This window comes from Bos taurus, chromosome X, assembly GCF_002263795.3.
Source record: "Bos taurus isolate L1 Dominette 01449 registration number 42190680 breed Hereford chromosome X, ARS-UCD2.0, whole genome shotgun sequence".
Classification (NCBI taxonomy): domain Eukaryota; kingdom Metazoa; phylum Chordata; class Mammalia; order Artiodactyla; family Bovidae; genus Bos; species Bos taurus.
Window position 1 is genome coordinate 57044537 of NC_037357.1, and position 22293 is coordinate 57066829.

At 41.0% G+C, this 22293-nt stretch overlaps 1 protein-coding gene and 1 non-coding gene across 4 annotated transcripts in view; one reads left to right on the forward strand and one right to left on the reverse strand.

Annotated features, from left to right (window-relative positions):
- The window catches only part of COL4A6 (collagen type IV alpha 6 chain), a 338008-nt gene that overhangs the window by 242512 nt on the left and 73203 nt on the right, over positions 1-22293 (reverse strand). The window lies entirely within an intron of this gene.
- TRNAG-ACC (transfer RNA glycine (anticodon ACC)) lies at positions 13510-13582 on the forward strand. Its single transcript has one exon. It is a non-coding gene; the product is annotated as a tRNA-Gly (tRNA).

Genomic DNA, 22293 nt, shown 5'->3' on the forward strand with positions numbered 1-22293 from the left:
CTCAATGGACATGAGTTTGAGTAAATTCCGGGGGTTGATGATAGACAGGGAGGCCTGGCATGCTGCAGTCCATGGGGTCACAAACAGTCAGATATGACTGAGCGACTGAACTGAACTGAGTGTGCTATGCAGTACCAGACAGATACAGTGGTGAACAGGGCAGATAAGGACCCTGGCCTCATGGAACTTATGTTCTAGTGAGAATATTCAGATCATATGTAAACATGGAAACCAAATGGTTTCAGAGAGTGGATATAGACAGTTAAGGGAATCACATGGTGATATAATAGTGCATGGCAGGGAGGGACCTAGCATACAGCAGGTGGACAGGGGAGGTATCCATCAGGGATGACATTAGAATGAACATGTGTATGCTGTAAATAGTCAGCCATGAATATCATGTAGGAAAGAAAGTTATGGAGACAGGAAAGAGCAAATACACAGTTTCAGAGGCAAATAATAATATTAACTCTGGGACTGGCACTGTTCAAATGCTTTACTGTTGAAATCATTTAATTCTCACCAGAACACCCTGAGGTAGATACTATGAATAACCCGTTTTCAGAGATGGAAATGAAGACAAAGAGAAGTTGCAAGACTAGCCTAAAGTCAATAGCTATTATAGGGGAGGGTTGGGTTGGGAGTTTAGGGTTAGCAGATTTTGCAAACTATTGTCAGGGGAGTGTGTAATTCCTTGGTTCTGTCTTGTCACAACAAAAATTTGAAGCAACAGACAGTAAAGCCCTCAGAAGGTGTCCCAGGTCTTGGACAGACCATGTTATAGTTCTTGGACAGATCAGTGTTACAGCTTCATGTTAGAGCTCAGTTTTATTTAGAAAATAAAAGGAAAATACATCCTTGAGGCATGAGAGCATGCTGACTCAAAAGACACGAAGAGAAGAGAGCCCCGGCCCGTTGGCTCCTCTTTTTATATGATTTTTCCTCCCCGTGGGCCTGCCCTATATAAATTGGGCTAGCCAGGAGTGCTGTTTTTTCTACCAGAGGTCCTCACTCCGGTCCTCAGACCTTCCTTTGTTCTATTTTTGCAGGCTTTTCCCTTCCTTGTCTTTTAGCCACCGCCATTCTGGACTCCTTTCTCCTATTCTAACTACCTAACTACCTATCATATATAGAATGAATGAATAAACAATATAGAATGAATAAACAATAAGGTCCTATAGTATATAGCACAGGGAACTATATTCAATATCCTGTGATAAACCATAATGGAAAAGAATGTGAAAAGAATGTATGTATGTATAACAATCACTTTGTTGTACAGCAGAAATTAACACCACATTGTAAATCAACTATATGTGTGTATGCTCAGTCGCTAAGTTGTGTCCAACTCTTTGCAGCCCTATAGACTGTAGCCTGCCAGGCTCTTCTGCCCATGGGATACCAGGCAAGAATACTGGAGCCAGTTGCCATTTCCTTCACCAGGGGATCTTCCTGACCCAGGGATCAAACTCGCGTCTCCTGCATTGGCAGATATGTTCTTTACCACTGAGCCACCAGAATCTGCCTGCAAATGTAGGAGATGCGGGTTCAATCCCTGGGTTGAGAAGATCTCCTGGTGAAGGAAATAACAACTTGCTCCAGTATTCTTGACAGGGAAATCCCATGGGCAGAGGAACCTGGCAGGATACAGTCCATAGGGTCACAAAAGAGTCCAACATGACTTAGTGACTAAACAACAACAAATAAACTATACTTCCATAAAATAAAAGCTTTGAAAAAGTCAGTACCTATTAAATTACATGACTAGGATCGAAATCTAGGCAATCCTGCTCCATAGCCTATATCTAAACCATACGGCGGGGGATATGTGCAAGCAATATAAGAATCTATCCTTAAGAGTTTAAATTTGCATTAACACACACTGAAAAGTCTTACAAAGCAAGCTAGGAAGTTATGGGGATAGCCCAAGTAGCTGGGATCCTAAAAAAAATGTTTGAACTACAAAATAACTCACTTTATAGTGAATCAGATTTAAAATGTGCGATATTGATCTATGGAGTTGTGCCTCAGCATCCAGACTTAAACTTTTCTAAAACATTCAGAAGTATCAGAAAAAGGGCAGGAAATACCAGAATATAGGAATATTAACCCTTTTCACAAACAACAACCATAAAACCCAAGCTCCTATCACCTGGCTGAAGAGCTCTCCAAGAAAAACAGCCTGATTAAACGAGATAAGTGTAAAGAAGCTGGCAACGTGTCATCAGTGCAGACAGTCAGTTCAGGGGTGTAACTGTCATTCTTCATTTCCCTGGAATTTTTCATCTGCAATACTTATCTATTAAAATAGTAAGAGCAGAAGTAGCAGTTTTTTGTCTGAAAAAACTCAAAAATGCCTGCAAACATGAACATACTGTCTTCATGATATAATATCAAAGTATAGAAAAGTCTTTTCAATTCCTTTAGGAAAAAAAAAGTTTTCTTTTAAATTTATTTTTAATTGGAAGAAAATTGCTTTACCATGTTGTGTTGGTTTCTGCCATACAACAATGTGAATCAGCCATAAGTATACCGAATCCCCTCCCTCTTAAAAGAAGGTTTTTGAAGTCTAAATACTTTTGTCCACATCACCTCATACTAGACTGTCCTTTATTCCTTTTCAGTTGTATCATGCTCTTTAGTATTATCTTCTAAATGTACATCTATACAAACAGACAAGTCTCAATAATTCATTCAGTGAATGCTTACAATGATGGGCAGAGAGTTTGAAAATACACAGGACTGGGACAAGAGTAAAAGGAATGTTGGAGCTGGAAGACATCTGGTAGTTTTATCATTGTACACCCTGGGAACTAGATTATACAAGATCCAAAAGGCTCCTCTACTGGCTGTTTCACAGTCTGTGGCCTGGAGCTGGGTGATTTCTCAATAAAGACCTGATAGACTGATTTCACTCCATGCTGGTTTTGGCCCTCAAATGTCATTCCAACAGATTCTTTACCGTCTGAGCCAGTTAGCAGATCTGTAATTAAATCAGCCAAACCTGGAAAAAATTATTAAGTGCCTACTAGGTGCCTGTTCTGTTTCAGAACTCAATACAAGTTCATAGCTTGAAGTGGGAGCAGTGTATCAATATGGAATGCAAGATGGTGGGGAGTAGGTATGAGTGAGCCAATGTATACTATTTATTTCAAATGCACACGTGGTCAGGAAAATTAAAGGACAGAGGCTGTCATCATTTGCCTCTGGGAAGTACAAGTTTCAGGGAAACACTACCTGCATATTTGGAGTCAAGGAAATAAAAGAATCCCCATGTTCATATCTTCCTTGTGTCATCAACAGATGTGACCCAGAAGTGCTATATTCTGAGCAGCTGCTAGAATACTCGACACAGCTGGACAAAATCCATTAAACTTCAAGAGCAAAGTATTTCTGAGCACCCTAACCAGCTGGGCCAATCATATTTGGAGGCAACCAGATGTTTTGGTCTGTGTGCTGGCTACCATAAAATACCCCTACCCAACTGTTAAATAATCCCAAATTCTAGAGATCTATCCCATTTTCATTTCAACTGCTTGTGTCCCTATATCCTTTCATTCCTGCCAATTGTGAGTCTCATTTTTCTACTCTGCTTAACTACAACTCTCCTCAACATGAAGTTCTCAACTGATTCATTTACTATCTCCTCTGCACATGGTGCTGTTGGGAACACAATGATACATAACTTAAAGCAGTACTAGGCTCTGTCTCTCAGGAGCTTGCAAACTACTAATATTTGGGAGATAAGAATGACTCACACGAGAAGACTATTTGAATTTACTGCCCTGAAGGATGACATGCCAAATGAGAATGCAGGCAGGTATATAAGATTTCAGAAAAGGAAACAGATTGATATTTGGGGGTAAATATAGTCAGGGCAGTTTCAAATTGGAGTTGTCACCTGAACTCTGGAAGGACCAGTGGGTTGTGATTAAAGAAGGAGGAGGACTTTATAAGCAAGGAGGGATGAGAATGATTCATGGGAGAGAGAAGGAACGGATGAGTCTGGAAAACTAGTCTGGGGCCAGATCAGGGAGGTCTTGTTTTCCTGGTAAATGATCTGACTCTCATCCTATAGGAACCTGAAAAGTCAGGGTTATCAGGACAAGTCTCTGGGATTTTCAAACATTGCTTTATTATTTTTAATTTTGTGGAAACCAGTCCCCATGACCTCTCCATGCAGTATTTAATCATTTTTATGCTGTCACTTTTAATTCCATTTTTGAGGATATTTTCCCCTCTGGTTGATGAAAATAATATATTTATGGTACAAACTCTCAGCTTCAATGCCTTTATCCCTTAGCAGTCACAACCTGAAAAGTTGCTAATGTCTATTACACTGCATTCAGTTTAATTAACTGTACAAATAGATTGATTCTCTAATACAAAATATTATCTGGAGAGAGAAATAAAAGGATAGGGAAGGAAGCTATGAGAAGCAGAAGCCAGAAGACAAATTTATCTCACTCAGGAAGCCATACTGGTTATCATAACAATAACAAATATTTATAGAGGGCTTTCATCCTGAAGAATCCCAGAGCCCCAGAGCAATGAACACTTGGAATAAATAGATTAAAGGAGCTACTCAGCCATCCAAGAGAGGAAGCCCTCTCTCCCAGGCCCAGTGCAGTAAGTCATTCCTAGGACAGCACTCGATTGTAGCCAAGGGATTTTAAAGGAAGCTGGAGGAACTTCCAAGTGATAAAACCTGGACAGCATGCATAAAGAACACCCCAGAATCTTTCACAGGAGAGCTCCTAAGAGCAACAGGCATGCCCATAGTCAGCTTAAGTCTCTTGTGTTAAGATCACAGCAGCTTCAGAGGCAAGTAAAACTTCACTGATTTGAGATAGATGCAGTCACAAATACCATGAGATACTGTTTTATATTGTGAAACCATAGATTTACCTTACTAACACATACTTCTCAATAAATTAATAAAATAAAATATTTGGTGGAGGATATTAGAGAAGGGCTTACTATCTCTTCAGAAATTCAAGCCACACCATTAATAATGAAGTACATGTTTTTCTGGTTCCATTCCTTGATCTAACGTAAGTAGCCATGTGATCTTGGACAAGTCATTTGGCATCTCTGTATTTCAATTTCATCAAACTAGTTGTGTGTGTGAGAGAGAGAGAGAGAGAGAGAGAGACAGAGAGAGAAGGGGAGGGTGGGGGAGGAAGAGAGGGAGGAGAGAGGGAGGGAGAGAGAGAGCGAGAACGAACACGTATTACATAATTCTAACTCTTTTTCCTGCCTTCATGGAGTGGCCACAGGTCATTTGGCTAAAGGCCCCCTTTGGAAACCTGAGAAATACAATTTACTAGGAGGCACAGAGCTCCTTACATAGAAGTTTAAGAAAAAAAAAATTTAAAGAGAAGCAGATTACAAGACTGTAGAACTTCAACCAATGGGTAAAATCTACAGACGTTAAGACACTGATGTGTGAACGTGGGCATAAACTAGACAGTAAATGTCACTTAGTCCAGTGATTTTACAATGACTCCTTGGAGAATCAGGCTTCTTCGAGAGCATCTCAGGGGTCACCAAGGGAGCCAATCTAATGCTGAAATGTCCTCTACAACATCTTCCCTGCTTTTGAAAAACATCCAGCCTATGTTGGCATCACTGCAGTGACTGAGAGCAATGGAATTGTACTCAGCTACAAAAAAGAACAACATAATGCCATTTGCAGCAACATGGATGAACCTAGAGGCTATCATACTAAGTGAAGTAAGTCAGATAAAGACAAATGTCATTTGATATTGCTTATATGTGAAATATAAAAAAAATCATGCAAATGAACTTATTTACAAAACAGAAACAGACTCACAGACATAGAAAACAAATTTGTTTGTAATTACCAAAGGGAAAAGGGAAGAGGGGAGAAATAAATTGGGAGTTTGGGATTAACAGATACCAATGACTATATATAAAATAGGTAAACAACAAGGTCCTACTGTAAAGGACAGGAAACTATATTCAATATCTTGTAAGAAACTATAATGGAAAAGCATATGTAAAAAGAGGGCCTTCAAGTGCTCTTCACATCAGATATTCTGTATGGGTTTCAATGACATAATAACCCACATTTTATACAGATCAATTTATTCTGAGCCTTTAAGTTGTGCTTTAAATTGACTGTTCTGATTGGAAGCTCTCTTCAGTCAGGCACACTTTCCTTCCCCACCATGGCAGCCTCTTGACAATCCTAATCAAGACTGCAGAATCCAGAGCAAATAAAAGGTCATTTTGCCTAACCCTTAAAGAGATTCCTCTCTCTCCTTCCACAATCAATTCAAGGAAGTTTTATTGAGTACTTGCTATGAGATGATAGTATCTGAAAATCACTAAGAACTCCCCATTGCAAAATGAAAGGAAAAAAAACCCCACAAGTTTCTCAGTGTTACACATGTTATACAGGACCTTCAGTATTGTGACTTCCAGCCTAATTTTGAGCCTTATTTCCAGCTATTCAGCCTCCTCTGCCCTCATCCACCCCAGCATGCACACATGAGCCCACATGATATAGGCACACCTGACCGTTTGCTCTTCTCTAAATATATCATGTTATGTGTGTGTGTGTACACATGTGCATGCATGTGTGCAAGTTCCCTTGCACACATGTGTTCATGTGTTCATGCTGTTCCCTCTGTGTGGGAAACTTCAGTCTACCTGGGGGTTCAAAGTCAACTTCCAAATTTAACCCAAATTTCTACCTGAAGCCTTTCCTGCCTCCTCAGTTCCCAAATCAGTTAATCAATCACTCAAATCCACTCCCAAGGCAATACTATTAGAGCATTGAGACATTTATTAGAGAGAAGTGCTTACATGGCAAATGGACTTGTGGGTGCCAAGGGGTAGGTGGGAGGGGGAGGGATGGACTGGGAGTTTGGGAATAGCAGATGCAAACTATTATATATAGAATGGATAAACAACAGGGCCCTACTCCATAGGACAGGGAACTGTATTCAGTATCCTGTGATAAACCATAATGGAAAAGAATATGAAACAGAATGTGTGTGCACATACATAAATAATGGGGCTTCCTTGGGGCTCAGATGGTAAAGAGTCTGCCTGCATTCCAGAAGACCCAGGTTCAATCCCTGAGTCAGGAAGATCCCCTGGAGAAGGAAATGGCAACTCACTCCAATATTTTTGGCTGGAAAATCCCATGGATGGAGGAGCCTGGTGGGCTACATACAGTCCATGGGGTCACAAAGAGTTGGACATGACTGAGCGACTTCATTTTCACTTTCATATATAACTCAGTTACTCTGAAGTACACCTGAGGCTAATGCAACATTATAAATCAACTATATTTCAATACAATAAATTTTTTAAAAAGATACTTGCTTACAGTTATCTGTAATCCCACTAGACTCAAAAGCAGAGGCTTTGTCTTCACTATCCTATATTCCCACAACTAGCAGTGTCTGCAACACAGTAGTGTGTGGAAAATGTTGAGGGATGGAAAGAAGGAAGGAAGGAAGGGAGGAATTCCTCCCTTTACTAGACATTGAGCTCCTTCAGGGTAGGGTAGGTACTACATCTTACTCATTTTTGTACCCACAATGGCTTGTACACAGGAGTGTCCATGCATGCGTGCTAAGTCACTTCAGCTGTGTCCCACTCTTTGCAACCTATGGACTGTAGCCCACCAGGCTCCTCTGTCCATGAGATTCTCCAGGCAAGAATACTGGAGTGGGTTGCCATTTCCTCCTCCAGGAGATCTTCCTGACCCAGGGACTGAACTTGTGTCTCCTACATCTCCTGCACTGCAGGCAGATTCTTTACTGCTGAGCCACTGCTGCTGCTGCTGCTGCTGCTGCTGCTTAGTCGCTTCAGTTGTGTCCGACTCTGTGCGACCTCAGAGACGGCAGCCCACCAGGCTCCCCCGTCCCTGGGATTCTCCAGGCAAGAACACTGGAGTGGGTTGCCATTTCCTTCTCCAATGCATGAAAGTGAAAAGTGAAAGGGAAGTCGCTCAGTTGTCTCCAACTCTTAGCGATCCCATGGACTGCAGCCTACCAGGCTCCTCCGTCCATGGGATTTTCTAGGCAAGAGTACTGGAGTGGGGTGCCATTTCCTTCTCTGGCTGAGCCACTAGGGAAGCCCTATACACAGGAGATCTCTGTGAAATTGAAAGCAGGTTAAAAAAAATTATTCTTAAATACAAAATCACTAAATAGCTACACCCCAAGTGCTTACAGCCTAAAAGTAGAATAGTTTAACTGGGAAGGAAAATAGACAACCAACTCCAAGTGCTCTAGAAGTTCATAGAAGGGAGAAGTAAGTGAAGGCTGGATCTGTGTAGGACAACATTTCTCAGGCTGTGATGTGAAGTGAGGAGTTTGTTCAAATGGAGAAGCTGACTGTTGGGCTGCACTCCATAGGCCTGCAAGCCCTGTACTTGCCCAGCTCCATGGCCGAAGAAAGGCCCCGGAGTCAGTGACAGAGGCATCAGTGGTTTAATGGATGGGGAATTTTCACACATCTGAAGAAAGGTCCTGGAGCAACACCTCACTGTGTGGGACTGACAGTGGACAGGACATGGGAGTAGTCTTCACTACCAAGAGGGTGTGTGTGTGTGTGTGTGTGTGAATTGATGTCAGGTTGGCTCATGAATTACCAGGGAAACCAGCAGAGGGGCACTGCACCTTTGATAAGCTCTCCTGGTAGAGCTAAAGGTTAGGACAATCACTAGGTACAGTGATTGTCACTGTGTCACCCCAATCACTAGGTGGGGCCCGAGGCAAGTAGGTAGGTTGTGTACTGGTTAGACTGTATGATTAAGAGGGAAGGTCAGTCATGTGAGTAGGGTGGAGCAGGCACTGGTGGAGCAGGGGATGTACAGAGAGAAAGAGAAGAGCCATCTTGAATGGCCTGATCATAAACCAGTTGAGTAGTCTGGGCGGTTCAGTAGTCTGAGCACCAAAGAATTGATGCTTTTGAACCGTGGTGTTAGAGAAGACTCTTGAGAGTCCCTTGGACTGCAAGGAGATCCAACCAGTCCATCCTAAAGGAAATCAGTCCTGAATGTTCATTGGAAGGACTGATGCTGAAGCTGAAACTCCAATAATTTGGCTACCTGATGTGAAGAATTGACTCATTGGAAAAGACCCTAATGCTGGGAAAGATTGAAGGCAGGAGGAGAAGGGGATGACACAGGATGAGATGGTTGGATGGCATCACTGAACTCAATGGACATGAGTTTGAGAAAGCTCTGGAAGTTGGTGATGGACAGGGAAGCCTGGCATGCTGCAGTCCATGGGGTCTCAAAGAGTCAGACACGACTGAGCGACTGAACTGAACTGAGTCTGGGAGGTGCCCATAAATCAGCATTTCTAATAGACTTCTAAGCAATGCTGATCCTGCTGTGTGGGCACCATACTTGGAGTAGCAGTGAAGATGTAGAAAGCCTTCTTGGAGGAGGCACTTCTTATGCTAGGTGCAACGGGAGGAGCTAAAGTCAGGAAGAACAATATAAGCCAAGTAACAGAAGCAGGAAAGATCAAGTTTAATTAGCAGAGGAGTAAATGGAACCAGGTAAATAGAGCAGAGAGTTCTTATAAGAGCGTAATGAGTGAGAAGGCTAGAGAGACTGAGATCGGACCACATTATTAGCTTCATCAAAGCCTCTTTTGAGGATTCTGGACTTGCCATTGTAAATTCTTAAGAACCTGATGTATCATCTTCACACCTTATATAATTATATAAATGTTTGGTTTATAAAACACATTTCATACACATTAAGGTCATCTGATCCTCACAATAACACAGGGAGTTAGGTTTTGTTTTCGTTGCTATTTTACAGGCCAAGGAAACTGAGGCTCACAGAAGTGAAGTTACTTTTCAAAGTTTATCCAAACTTGGATTAGAGACAGTAGCCAAACCAAGTTTTTATGACACCCACTCCAAAGTAATTTTTCATCACATCATGTTGTAGATTGCCACTTTAAAACAGAGGGTCCTGAAAAGGGGCACTTGTGAAATTATCTTCACATTATTTCAATCTTCTCTTTAACTGCAGCTCATTATCTGACTAAGGAAAATCTGCCTTTAGAATTATAATTCTCTGACCCAAAAGGCTATTAATTTCCTTCTATTTAGTAACTGAAGGATTTCTCCCTGTGCCCTCCATTCTCATTGTATGTTAAAGAATGAAATTATTGGAGGAAGAATATGAGGAGGTCCCTGCTAATCTATTTTGTTTGAGAAAATTAAATGGAACCAGTGGGAATCTCTTAATGATAGCATCAGAGTCTCCTCCCACGGGCCTTCTTTTGTACTTTCACTTGCTGTGCATCTTTTGTTTGTATCTCCCAGCCTGGAGACCTGATCACTCTGTTGTTGCTTATTGTGATCTTACAGGAGTCTATTGTTCCCAAATTTCCCTTCTTTAGTGACTTTTTTTGAGACTTGTAGGGCTAGGGGACTGATGCTGTGACATCAGTGTCATCTTTTCCGATGTTTTCTTTTCAGTTGGAAAGAATGAGTTTTGCCATGTTGGAATTAAATGGGTCCAAATTCCATCTAAGCAGCTCAGGAATTAAGAGGCACTTTTTCTAGGAAGGAGAGAGAGAGAGATGGACTCAACTGAAAGGTCTACAGAACTTGTATCATCAAACAGGTGATAGAAACCTAGGAGGTTCTTGAACTTATGGTTGCTGGAGAGGAAGGCATAGTTAGGGAATTTGGGATAACCAGCAAGGACCTTACTGTAAAGTACATGGAACTCTGCTCAATGTTATATGGCAGCCTGGATGGGAGGGGGTTTGGCAGAGAATGGATACATATATATGCATGACTGAGTCCTTTCACTGTTTACCTGAAACTACCACAATATTGTTAATCAGCTATACACCCGTACAAAATTAAAACTTTTTTAAAAAAGAAACCTAGGAGGTTCTTAACCAGCATTTCAAATTTGACTAATTTCTAACTTATCAGTTAAATGTTCAGGCAGTACCAAATTAAGCTCATTTGTGTTCATTTTGTTCCTAGCTATTTAGGCAAGAGAATTTTACTGGCTGTGTGGCCATGGGCTAGTCACTTAACCTCTCTGAGCTGCAAGCATCATTATCTGAAAAGGCGATAATGAATTGTGCCTCTCTCGTAGGATAGCTGTGAGGATTAAATGGTATAATTTATACAAAGCACTGACTGGCACCAAAGCAGGAGCTCAGTAAATAATGGCTCGTGCTCTTTTACTCACTGTCATGCTTTCTCTAAAAAGGACATGAAAAGAAACAGACCTGAAGAACACATCCCTCTGACTTTAAAGGCAGGAAACTAAAGAACAGAGCTGTTATCTGATAAATTGCAACTTTAAAGAGCTAAAGCAGATCCTTCTGATCAGTGACTCCTACTTTCTGGACTGACTCATAGTAAGAAATGCACTTTACATAGTTTCACAGAATAATTATTTCCAGCAATGTAATATGAAAGTTTCACTCATCCTACTCCTCTTATCCTTTCCACTCTATTAGGAAACAAATGTTGGTCAGGGTCCAAACAATTGATCAAAAACAAAACAAAACAGGAGGGGTTTCATTCAAACTTTAGTTTGAAAAATACTGATTTAAATGCACCCAAACCAACAACCCAGAAAGAAACAGTTCCCACTAGCACTCTAGATTATCAGTCTTACTCATCCTTCAATTTTAGCTGAAATGCTTCCTCAGAAATCATTCTCGACCTCTCCAGTCTAGAGCATGTTCCTTTGTTATATGCTGCTGTAGGATCATGTTCCTCAAGCACTCACTGCAGTTAAAAACTGTATATCAGTGATTTTTTTATTATATATAATCCACAACAGAATATAAGGTCCACAGAATATAAGCAACTTTGTCCATCTTTTTCGTTAGTACGTTTCAGTATATAACCCAGTCCAGCACCTGGCACATAGTAAGAACTCTATAAATATGTGCTGAATTAATGAATGAATGAGCAAACTAATAAATAAGTGAATGAATGAATGAAAATGCTCATAAATCCACACGTAAACCTAGTAAGTTATTAACCTACTATGGAATAATTAGTTGGCTTTACTTTCCAAAGTGAAAGATGTTGTGAAGAGGTTCTGTTAAAAATTGTCTCTTCTAATAGACTGTAAACTCCATGAGTGCCAGAATCATGTCTGATTTTGCTCCCTATTGCACCCCAGAACCAGTAGAGTCTGTGGCAAACAGAAGATGCTTCAAAAAGTGTTGTTGCATTAGTAACAAATTTACAGATGAGGCCTCTGGAAAATTTCCAAATTTCATGGAAGTTTTCCAAGATGAACCTAGTGACTGCCAATGGTCTCATGCATTAAGCCTTTAGCAGTACAGATATCACAGAATGTCAGAGGTGGAAGAGATGTTATACATGTACCAGCAGTCAGCTAGCTTTTTGTTTTTTACAAAGGGTCAAATGGTCAATGCCTTCAGCTTTGTATGCCATACGGTCTCTGTCACAACTACTTAACTGTGCCATTGTGTGCAAAACAGACCATAGACAATACGACATGAATAGGCATAGCTGTGTTCCAACAAAATTTTACTTACAAAAAACAGGTGGCAGACTACATTTGGCTGCAGTTTGCTGACCTTAACTAACTCAACTGTCATATTCTATAGGTGAGAAGAGAGAGGGGCTATTTCTCCATAGGGAAATGGCTTGTTTAAGGCCACACTACTAATAAAGGACAAAGTGGGGACTTTCGCAACTTTAGTTCTCAGGACATCGCAGCCATGTTTTAGGGTCTGTCTGCTTCAATCCTGGTGTTGGTCCTATACTGCTTTGTTTATTGAAGCTAACAGACTTTGCCTTAAATTTGATTTGCACTGGTGGTTTTTCATCTTTGTTGTTGTTGTTTAGTCGCTGAGTCATGTCTGACTTCTGCAGTCCCATGGACTGTAGCCTGCCAGGCTCCTCTGTTCATGGGATTTCCAAGGTAAGAATACTGGAGTGCAGTTGCTGTTTCCTTCTCCAGGGGATCTCCCCGACCCAGGGATTGAACCTGGGTCTCCTGCATTGGTAGGCGGGTGCTTTACCACATTGGTTGGTAGGTGGGAGCCACCAGGGAAGCCCAGTTTTTCATCTTTACTCTTTATTATATCATCCATGTAGTCTAAAATCCTTGGGAGTGATCAGCTTCATAGAAAGATTTTACAACTCCTTCTATTTTATTTAGGTGCCTGGAGTTCTGCCTCTTCACGTTTTCAGAGAGTATATACTAGGTTCTCTAAGGCAAAAATTCTGACATATGGTATTAAAGGGCTGGATGGGCAATTAGGAGACAAGGGCTCTGTCACGTCATGTCCTACCATACACCTTACCCAATTCTCACAAATTGTTCAGTAGCTGAGATTCACTGAGTTCCTACTGTATACACAGTACTCTGGTAGGCTTGGGAAGGGAGGAATGATGAGAATGAGAATATTAATACCAACTTGTCTAGATTCTGACTATATGTCAAGGGCATTATATACAGCTTTGTTAAAACCTCATCAAGGGATTTCCCTGATTGTCCAGTGGCTAAGACTCTGTGCTACCAATGCAGGGGGCCTAGGTTCGATCCCTGGTCAGGGAACTAGATCCCACACACTGCAACTAAGAGTTCAATGCTGCAACTAAAACATCCTGCATGCCGCAATTAAGACCTAGAGTAGCCAAATAAATAAAAATATATTTTTAAAAACCTCTTCACAACTCTTTAAGGAAGGATCAGATAGACTAAACTGCTTGGATTGAAACTCAGCTTGGTTCATGTTGAAACCCTGGGCTGTCTTTACCACATTTCAAGTCCTCAAGGCCATTTATTCCTTTGTCGTTGTTTAGTTGCCAAGTCGTGTCTGACTCTTTGTGACCCCATGGACTGCACACCAGGCTTCCCTGTCCATCACCAACTCCCGGAGTTTACTCAAACTCATGTCCATTGAGTCGGTGATGCCATCCAGCCATCTCATCCTCTGTCGTCCCCTTCTCCTCCTGCCTTCAATCTTTCCCATCATCAGGGTCTTTTCCAATGAGTCAGCAGTTCGCATCAGGTGGCCAAAGTACTGGAGCTTCAGCTTCAGCATCAGTCCTTCCAAAGAGTATTCAGAATTGATTTCCTTTAAGATTGACTGCTTTGATCTCCTTGCTTTCCAAGGGACTCTCAAGAGTCTTCTCCAGCACCACAGTTCTAAAGCATCAACTCTTAAGTGCTCTGCTTTCTTTATGGTCCAGCTCTCACATCCGTAATGGCTACTGGAAAGACCATAACCTTAACTATATGGACCTTTGTTGGCAAAGTATTTATTCTTTAATATCCTTCTAAGCATTGGAGGTGAAAAACTCAAAACATCTAGCCCAGTGTCCAGCACACAGTATACACTCATCTGTTCTCATTACTCATCATGCTCCCTCATCCACAGACAGTCTCCAACCACATGGAACCTTCCAACACTCCTACAACTAGCAATCTAGATCACTGTGCCTTTACACAAGCTGTCTATTCTTCTTGGAATGCTTCCACCACATATCCTCTGCTCTACCAAGCCTCAGCTCAAATGTCTCCTCTTCTGGGACACTTTCCTGACACATCTGGAGACACTGAATCAGATTCCCTTCATCTTCTCCCATTCTGCACTTCATTCAGATCTCTATTATTGGACCTAGTAAAGCATTTGTTCTCTGGTTAATCACATTAAGAACTCCACTGAGACAGGGATTGTCTTACCAGTTTCCTTTTAAAAATAACATCTATTGTGTGTTTTGATACAGAAAAGTATAAAAAAGGGGCAAATAACCATAATTCATCTCTCAGAAACCTCTTTTGGTTTTTAAGAAAATAGAGCAATATGGGAACAAACTTGGAAAATGCAAACTCTACAAAAAAGGTACAAAATGACAAGTAAAACTCTTCCAACACCCAACCCTCACCCTAAAAGAATTCTTTAATAACAGTTGCTTACATAGCCTACCAAAAATACATTTGTATGTATATGTCAGAATATATATATATATATATATACACACACACACACACACACATACATATATGTGTGTGTGCTCAGTTGTATCCAACTCTGTGACCCCAGGGGCTCTACCCACCAGGCTCCTCTCTCCATGGAATTTTCCAGGCAAGAATACTGAAGCAGGTTGCCATTTCCCTCTCCATGGGATGAATCTTCCTGACCCAGGGATTGAACCCGTGTCTCGTGTCCCCTGCATTGGCAGGTGGATTCTTTACCACTGTACCACCTGGGAAACATATATATATATAATTGAAATGTCTTTTTTTCACAAAAGTTTTCTAAACACAATATTATATACCTAAACTTTTCCCCTTAATTATGTATCTCAGAAAATTTTTTTCAAATCATCAAATATAGATCAAGCTTATTTTTTTAAGTAGCTGTATGTGATATTATTTGGGATGAATGTAAGTTAGCTAATCAGTATTCTATCTATGGGCATGCAGGTTTTCCTTGATCTTGCTGTTATAAGTGACACTGCAATAAAAATCCATATGGTAGCTTCTTGTGATGTGGGGAAGTACCATATTCCATTGAATCAAAGGTGCATCCCAATCGCACAAATATTAAAATGTATATAAAATGCATATATATAAGTGTGAAAATTTAGAATTGATGCAATATGGTATATTTGTGGAATAGTCTCCAAGAAGTGGAATTGACGGGTCAATGAGTACATGAATTTAAATTTTTGACACGTGTTGCTAAATTTCCCCCACAAAAAGGCTACATCAATTTTCACTCCTACCAGCAAGGTCTGAGATCTACCATTTTCCCACACTCTTGCCAACACTTGGCAGTAACCAATGTTTTAATTGCCAAAGAAAGTGATTGTACCTAACTTACATTCATAAAGTGTGGTTTGAGAATTGTTGCACTAAATGCCCTCTCAAACTTTCAACCTTGAAATACTCTGACTTCCTGTGAAATTTCAACCACTAATTGGCTTTAGCAAATTAGAAGTTTACAAGTAAAGCCATTCAAGGAGAAAGTTTTCTCTTCAAAGCAGCATCTGTGAGCCAAAGCACAGCAAGATAGACAATAAGGCCAGATGCAGGGTTGGAGATTTTATGCAAGAAAAACACTGCCTTCTTCCACAGGAGCAGCTGAAATCACTCAGATTTGAAGCAAGAGTTCAGCTCTCTCTGCCCCCTCTCCTAACCTTGCTTAGCTGATTGTCTTCTCAGATTTCTGGACCATTGTTTCAGCCAGCCCACAAATCTGCCCCCAGTCAGGCATCTTCTGGGAAAGGATCTATCGTCTCTAGAAAAATGCTGTCTCATTTTATCCATTGCTCTGGACATCTAGGTAACAAAAACCCGCACTTGAGAGCAAGGTGCTTTTAGGTGACTTCTTAGCTTTGAGCTGTCATTGGCACTGTTGTCTCCTTGGTGTGGAGGTGGGTGACTTTTCATCTTCCCATAGGTCTTGGTTGATACCAAGAGTAAGATAGCAAATGCGGTTCCTCACTTGAGAGGAGTGAGTTCATTGAGATCTTCAGCAGAGTGTCCACATAATCCAATGGCCCAGAGAAGAACAGACAGACAGAAGCTGCTTATTTTATTCAACACATACATATTGAGCAAATACCAAGTACCAGGCTAGTGGTGCAGCATTGAACACCCCAAGCTCCTGCCTCTGTGGAGCCTATATTGTGTTTGTAATGGGAGGACCTGGGGGTTAGGGGGCATGGAAAGGATACAACAAAGAAACTAACTCAAATATATAGTATGGCAGATGGTGACTAGTCTTAGAAAGTAGGGGAAGGGCATAAGGACAACCAGGGGTTGGTTAAGTGTTAGTCGCTCAGTCCTGTCTGACTCTTTGTGACCCCATGGACCATAGCCCACCAGACTCCTCTGACCATGGGATTCTCCAGGCAAGAATACTGGAGTGGATTACCATTTCCTCCTCCAGGGGCTCTTCCCAACCCAGGGATCGAACCTGGGTCTCCTGCATTGCAGGCAGATTCTTTACCATCTGAGCTACCAGAGAAGTACAGGGGTTGGTTAAGTTATTTATTTAATATTATGCCTGGCCCAGTGCCAAGTATGTTCCATACATGATGAAATGAAAGACAGGGAAAAGAAGAAGACAGGATGGGGGAGGAAGGGAGCTACTCTGCTTAGCTTAAGCTTATCTTTTAGAATCAGTTTGAGGGCTGACACTGTCCAGCTTCAATACAGAGTAGGGGGACACACAAAACAGAGAGCACCGAGAAGTGAACCACTTCTCAGGTTTTCACACATTTAGGTCTTCCTCATAGTATACCCTGTGAATTTATTTTCGTGGCTGTTTCAAGATCAGACATACTCCTACTCTGATATTAAGCACAATGCAGATCCCAAATACAAACCTATCCTCTTCAGGATTATATAATTTCTTTTCTTCCAATCACACAAATAACTAAGTATATTAGTTACTGAGAAGAAAAACTTGAATGCAAGAGGTATATACAGTGGTAGAGGTTGCATGTGTCAAAAAAAATAAATAAATAAAAAATAAAATGGGTGAGTAGCATAGAGAGCTATGGGTTAGATTAATGTGGACCATGACCGAGGTGCTGTTTGGAAAAAAGACCAGCATGGGAGGTGAGGAAGAAGAGTGTGTGACTAAGTGTAAAAGATGAAAAAAAGAACAAAAGCTGGGGTTGGAGGGGCGGGGAATCAGTTGAGCTGCCACTGAGATCATGGGAAACAATTAAAAAAGTGAATTCTCCTCTTTGCTTCCTTTGCACAGACCGAAACCCCCACCCTCAAACAAGCATTATACAAAACAAGCGAAAGGGTTAGTTAATGCGCTTTTCAAGTGATTTGCAAATCAAGGAAACTAATAGTTATTTTTCTCATTGAGGAAGGCTGGTTCTCTCAACATCAAAGAATGGCCTCTCTTTTCAACGAGGCAGCTTCCCACAGCAGTACCTGGCTCCCTTAATCTCAGTAACTACAATAAATGCACAAGCCCCCTTTTGTGTGGAACTCCTATCTAATCAAATGAATCACCAAACAGATCTTTGCCTAACATATCTGAGTAACAGAGCCAAAGTCTTTACCAGAGCAGAGGCCCCCCAGTAAGCCCCTGTGAGCAAGAGGAAGAAGGGCGGTCAGGGCTGCCTGGCTATGGGAAATGGCTTCCTCAGTATCCTCTGAAAACTCTTTATACTGACAGAAATTAAATCAGTTATACCCACAGGCATTTGAAGGACAAGGATATGGTCCAACTCTCTCCATTTAGATTGACTAGGACCAGGCAGATCCAGATACTGACAAATTGAAAATAGCAGAGATGCTTCAAAACCTGTTTTCTGGGGAGCTGAGGAAGTCTAATTGTGTTGGGGGAGGGGCTGTTGTGTAAGCTGACACGGAGGCCCTCAATTTAAAGATGATAAAAGCTCAGTCTCTAAGGAGGAGCTAAAGAGGCCCCTTTGTGTAATCTAACTTGTCTAGCAAAACAGTCAAGACAAATCAGGGCTTCAGTAATTGGGAGCTATAAATGACCACCATTTATTGAGTGCTTATGGCAAGCCAGGTGGGTACAATGTGCTTTGCTCAGGTTAACTCATTTAGTTTTCAAAACAAGTCTATTAAGAATATAGTATTGTATCGGTTTTGCCATATATCAACATGAATCTGCCACGGTAAAATAAAATAAAATAAAATAAAAAGTTTTGGCTAAAAAAAAAGAATATAGTATTATGATTCCAGTTTGAGTTAGAAAGTTTTGGCTCAGAGGTTATAAAACTTGCCTGAAACCACAACCAAGTGGATAAAATGGGATTCAAACCCTGGCCAGGTATAGTCAATTGCAAAGCTTATGTCCCTTCTACTACATAATACCACCTCCCCTTAAATTTAGTTGATTTGATACAGAATTTTCTCTCATGTGTTTTTTCTCCATGACTGGTTTGCCTTATTCTGGTCCTGAGTTATTTTTAAAAATATTTATTTGGCTCTGCTAGGTCTTAGTTTCAACATGTGAGACCTTTAGTTTCCACATGTAGGACCTAGTTCCCGACCCCATGCATTAGGAGTCAGAGTCTTAGCCGCTGGACCACCAGGGAAACCCCTGGTTCTGGCCATTATAATGGAGGTGCCTTCGTGATATTCATTCCTCTGCCTTGTATTCTTTCTTTCTTCAGCCATGAAACCTATTGAGAACTTGAGAACCTGACTGGATTTAAATTTTTAAACTCACATCTCTGAGGAAGCTTTTAAATCCTAGAGTGCTGTAGTTGGAAGTCCCTTATGTGGTCCCAAGGGTTTCCCACGTGGCACAATGGTAAAGAATCTGCCTGCAATGCTGGAGACACAGGTTAGATCCCTGGGTTGGGAAGATTCCCTGGAGAAGGAAACAGCAACCTGTTCTAGTGTTCTTGCTAGAACACTAGAAAACCCATGGATAGAGGAGCCTGGCAGGCTACATACAGTCCATGGGGTCACAGAGAGTCGGACAAGACTGAATGAGCATACACATGTGGTCCCAAACCTTGCAATGTGGAGGGGTGACCTAAAATTCTGAGTGCAGAATAAAGTTTGCATCAGGACTAAACCCAGTTTTACTGAATCCCAGTCCATAACTCTTTTTCCTACAGTCTCCTCCTCATTTCCCCACCCTCTTCCTTGATTAAGCTCTCCTTCCATGATAAAGCCCATTACATGTCTCTCCGAAGTCCATCCTACACATTTCATCTTGCTCATTACCATCCAAAGCAAGACCTCTACATCAGTCAAACCTGTCACCTTGTGCCCACTTCACTGCTCATTTACTGGAGAGTCCCTTCTCACATATGCATAATGTTTGTGGCTTTCAATTTGTTTTTTATAACTAGCTTAACCTTCTCAGGAGAAGGCAATGGCAACCCACTCCAGTACTCTTGCCTGGAAAATCCCATGGACGGAGGAGCCTGGTGGGCTGCAGTCCATGGGGTCGCGAAGAGTCCGACATGACTAAGCGACTTCCCTTTCACTTTTCACTTTCAGGCATTGGAGAAGGAAATGGCAACCCACTCCAGTGTTCTTGCCTGGAGAATCCCAGGGACGGGAGCCTGGTGGGCTGCCATCTATGGGGTCACACAGAGTTGGACACGACTGAAGTGACTTAGCAGCAGCAACCTTCTCAGATCCATTAGCTCTTTTTAAAAATGCTCTTTTGTATTCTTCCATAGCCCCATAGGCCTTAAAAGTGCTTAGTAAACATAGGTTAAATCAACAAATATTGTCTCCTTGGGAAAAACAAATGTTGGCTAAAATAATGTATCTCCCCCTGAGAGAAAAGAAAACCGGGTAAAAAGACTCCTTATCACTTCTCATTAGAATTTGACAAAATATACACTAATTAGTCCTTCAAAAAGGTGCAGATAAGAGCTTGTGGATGCTAATTAACCTCAGGTCCCACACAGACTAAAGGCAGAGAATTGGGAAAATATCTCAAGTAAATTTTGTTTTCAAGAGTGTATGGTTACGTGAAAACCAAACATAACGTGTTTACCATATATATTTAACTGCTGTAGTGAGTGAGCCAGACTACAAACAAAGAAATTATGAAAACAAGGCAGTTCATCTTTGAAGCAGCTCACTAACTGCTTCATTCTCAAAAGACCTTTTTGAGGTAGGAAAGTATTATTATTCCATACTTGAACAACTGGGAAACTGAGACATCCAGGTTAAGTGACTTGAGGGGCGAGGGGCAGCGGGGTGGTGCTAACCTTAGCTGATGAATATATACCCAGCAAGGATACCCTACACATTTGTTTACTGTTCATAAATCACTAATAGGATGGTCCCTAACGTACAGGTGTCCTTGACATTTCAGTCTTGGAAAGTAATTGTCAAGGGGTATAAATCAAATCCTATTTTCAATACAGAGAGAAGGTTCCCAGTGGTAACTGAATTCTTTACTAAACAGCCCCCTCATTTATTCATTTGGTAAATAACCTCCTGCCTTTTTAATCACAAAGTCCTTGGATGAACAGTCTGACCAAAGAAAAAGAGCTACAATCTACCAGTATAATTCACAAAAGAGCAACAATTTCGGGTGTTTTTTCCCGAAATGTTAATAACTACTTCATTCATTATACTGATTAGAACCTCATGCTTGCTCTAGGGTGGGAGTAAGGGTTGACCAACCATAACACAGAAGGATTGTTATTATTAGCACTTGGCAGAATTTCATTCAGCTATTTGAAATCAGGAGAGAGCTCTCTGATCCATTTTAAAAAGGCTCACGCCTCTTTAATAAAATTTCCAAAAGTATTTTCAATGTGTTAAGTAAGTAAACTGGAAAGAAAGTGCAATGAAGTTATCTTTTTGAAGTTGTCTGTCCCCTGGAAACCATTACCATCCATCTAAGTTAGCTCAAGGACTTAGTATCATTTTAAGTAATCAAGGGAAAGGCTTGGGCTTTTTAATCTAATTGCCATCTCCAGGGAAGTGCCTTCTTCACTCAGTTAGGTCGAAAGAGAAGAGCATCTCTAGAGATTAAGATGTGAATGATTTGGGCTGTAGAATTTTCAATCATTTTGATGGTGCTTGTCTCAGGAATTAGGGAGAATTTCCCCCCAAATTTGGCATGTAATGAAAAATGCTGACCTGTGTGGGCAGGTGTAACAATCTACTTCGTTGGGGAACGTTACTAATCTGTGATGCCTGGTATGCTTCTCCTTAACATTTTAAGGGCTACAAATTGCTGATCACAAGAATGTGGACTAATTTGACTGGAAAATGTAAGAAAGAATATTATTCCCAAAGATTTTTTCTGAGCTGTCTGGGGAAGAGAATTTTTATCATCAGAATCAGTGAGATTTTATAAACTTAACATGCTATCTGAGATTCTTGGGAAATTCTTGCTTTTAACACCCTTATTTGTATTCTGGTATAGAATAGTTGCCACTACTTATTCCAACACTATCTTTTCTTCAGGTATCTTACTATACCAGTCAGGCCTCTCCCTGGTTTCCAGCCTTTGCAGTTTTCCCTTTTGTGGCCATTTACTTATCACCTGCAGCTTCAGCCAGGCTCCAACCCCTAGGATTAATCTAAATAATAGTTGAGAAAGAAGGAGCATTTAAAGAGCCCTAACTCAACTCCTTCGTCTATAGTCATTACTGGGTCACTGTCATTGCCAGTCTGGCCCTAACTTTGTATCTCAGTTCTTACAGTTTGATGACTCTGCTGTTAGGTTCACTCCAGCAAGCTTCAATAAGCATCTATTATGTGCCAGGTACTCTAGTTAGGCCTTGGAGATAGCTCAGCTTAGGTTTCAGATGTGAAATCTTAAAATATCA